Below are 3,560 nucleotides of genomic sequence, written 5' to 3'. Positions count from 1 at the left end.
TCTTATACAAAACTTGTATGTATGTACCACTTTTACTACTAACACTAAGCTATACTGCTACAGTACTATAGGTTTAACATCTGGTGTATTAATCAAGAGGACTAATGCCTTTATCGGTGTTTATCCTTTTATCAAAAACGTTCCGCATTTTTGTGCGAACTGTCCGAGTTTCTATATTATGGTAAAAATGTAGGTGCGTTTGTTTGTCACGACGATGTTTAGATTACTTTACATAAAATAAAGATTTTATAAAATCTAAAGAGACCGTGCTGTCAATTCACTTGCTCGAATTTATGTGCATCGTTTAAGGCAGCTCAAGACTAGTGCCGTGTATTCACACTCGCGTATACGTCTCGAATTCACGGCATAAAAAGTATTTTCCACATTCGTAGGATCCTCGCTGTCGTTCATGAAACCCGTCGTGAAATGAACGTAGAAGCTGAAGCCAAAACCACTTTTTTATTAGGTAGGTATAGATTAGTATGGCACGGAGTCGTGAATGCAGAACGCATGGACGCCGCGTGAAGGAGGCGGGAATCTTTTGTCGCAGAATACAATACCGACTCATGGGCCATATTATGGCAAATTCACATTATGATCGCAATAAACAGTCAAGGTTAATTATGGTATTTTATGAATTTGCCAGTCAGTTCAATTCACGGCGTATTCTGTATGGAAATAACAGGTCATAATATGGCCCCTGATCGAGGAACAAGCGCGAACGCGCGTGAGCAACGCGAAAACCGCACGTGAATTCACGGCACTATAATATTACCACACAGAATAAATCAAACTTAGTTACCGCTTTAACTATTTTGATCCTTTATTGGAGATTATTATAAAGTAAGATTTTTAAGTAAATGTCTGGAATGTGTGTATCGTTTCATTATGATGTTGCAAACTTTTTACGTTACCATCAAAAGATGAGAAAAGAGCGTTAATCCCTCAAAATATGATAAGTAAAAGGTTCTAATAGTCTGATCCATATAAGTGGTATTCACCACACGTGTACAAAGCTATTTCTACCTATGCTATAATCTAATATATAAAAATCAATGCCACTTTTCGTTGTAATTCCATAACTCGAGAACGGCTGAACCGATTTCGATAATTCTTTTTTTATTATATTCCTTGAAGTACGAGGATGGTTCTTATGTAGAGAAAACGTTAATATGTACCACGGGCGAAGCCGGGGCGGACCGCTAGTAGGAAAATATAAGTGAATATCCGAAAACAATTAAAACAATTGTCCTAAATGCGTTGCTCAACTACATTCGTTAGTAAAAACAGATCTAACCTAAATAATAAAGTGTGTATAAATATTGCCAAAAATAGTATAGGTAATTCATGACAAAAGAGAAATAGACAACAATGTTGTAGCCACGTACCAACTCGCGTATGTCTGAAAAGCAAAGCGATACGTGCTCTCGTTGGGAGAGTCAGGTCGTGAATGACGGGATCGAGTTTGCAAATTGCGCGATAATTTTCAAATGTTTTTAATACATCGAGAGTAGATCACATATTTGTGATGTATCATCAATCAATCATCATCATCATCAATCATCAATTCAATTTTCAAATGTGATTTAAATCTTTTGTATATTTGTGTAAAACGTAGCCAAGCATGTCTACGTCGTTTCTATTGGCATAAAAGTGTTCTGGGTAATATGAGCAATTGCCTAAAGGCAATTAAGACCTCATTATTAAAATATATTACCTATTAAGTAAAATGATCTTAAGTTTCTTAACCCATCTGAAAGATTGAGAATATGACTTTTATTGTCTCCAAAATTATCGTCCATGTTCTACTTATTTTCGCAAATGGTGATCAGAAGTTATTTAAGTTAATACTTAATAGATTTTTGGCACAGGCTCTTATTATTATTATTTTTTTTTGTAAAAATGGTACAAAATAAAAATACAGTGTTCATTCCATGATTTATTATTTCCAGCAGGTTCACAAAACAGCATCATTACAGTTCACGACTCATTAAATTATATAAAAATACAAAAGTATCACAATATAAATATTATAAGACCAGGTGCATTGTTATAATCAAACATTGTAAAAAGATAACTTATAGTTAACGATAAACTAAAGTAATCGGCTAAAGGAAGAACCAGATTTGCTGCTATCTAGTCAAAACACAATAAAATATAACTTAAACAATAAACTAATATCTGGACGATAAAAATCATCAACATGATAGTTGTTAGGCATCCAATGAATTTAACTACTAAGTAGTTAATTATTTTACATAATTTAAAAGTTTAGTAACCATCAAGTTTCATGCTCATTTTCTCGACACAGTAATCAAAAACCAATGCATAAAGACTTATAAAAGTTTACATGACAAAAAAATTTAACCTATACAAAAATGTACGTTATCAGAAGCAAAACCACGTTGTACTACTAGTTCAGAAGTAACCATAAATCATACGTGTATTAGCATAACGATATCGTTTCAATATGTTGAATTTAATCAGGTTATATAATTTTTATTGCCCTTCTGACTTCACTCATATTTTAGGCCATAAATATCTACTTACGTAGACGTAGTTTCCATCAATGTTACTACCGTATTGATAATTCCATAGTCGTAAAATTTTATTACTTGTTTCCATACTTCACATTTATAGTGTAATACAGATATATTATCAATTCATAAATAAAAGTTACTTATATACTTACCTATTTTTAAACTTAAGTAAATGAAAGTAAATCTTTGTATTGGGAGGTAACTTATGCATTTATATTTTTCAGATGCATAGCAGTAATTGATATATCTACAAACGTGATTTCTTAATAAAATATACTAAAGACTAAAAGCAGCATTAATAGTAGCTTTCGTATGTAAATTTAAATGTAAGCAAATCCTGTTAATTATTTATCATCTTTATTAGGTTCTTTTTTATTAAAGTATCACGTCATACGAACTTTGTACAATTTCTGCGTAAACTATCTAGTTACACGGTTGTTTTTATAATCATATCAAAAATATTACAAGCTGTGATTTTATCATCGCTTTGATTACAAACAGGTTAATAATTATTTACGTCTGGACTTTTAAAATTTTTCTGCTTATATTGAATATTATACAAAAGTTGCGCGAAATTTCTACGAACTTCATACATGCATCTAAAAGAATAAATATTGCCTATAGTTGTTCTATATACATGGTATTATTGGCTACTAAAATAGGCTTGGAGTATCTTCATTAATTTACATCATACACAATTTAAATTTGAATTTATCTTTATCACAATTTCAAGAAATACCCAAATCGGAGACGATAATCAATTTTGTTGCACATGACTAAGCCATAAGAAAAGTATTACACATTTTTAATTATACAAAATTATTTACTTTCGAGCTGATAAAAAATCGTTACAATTTCTTCGAACTAATCAATATAAACTATCTTATATTGTAGATCTGGACATACATATACTTATCATAAAATGACTAATCGTGAATCAAAGGCAATTGACACGATTATGACGTCATATAATTGTGAATAATACGCCAATTTAGATGAATATCTTAAATAAAATATGCA

The sequence above is a fragment of the Colias croceus genome, chromosome 8, assembly GCF_905220415.1.
Source record: "Colias croceus chromosome 8, ilColCroc2.1".
NCBI classification, from domain to species: Eukaryota; Metazoa; Arthropoda; class Insecta; order Lepidoptera; family Pieridae; genus Colias; species Colias croceus.
The sequence above is the reverse complement of the archived record's forward strand: the minus strand, read 5'-3'. Positions refer to the sequence as shown.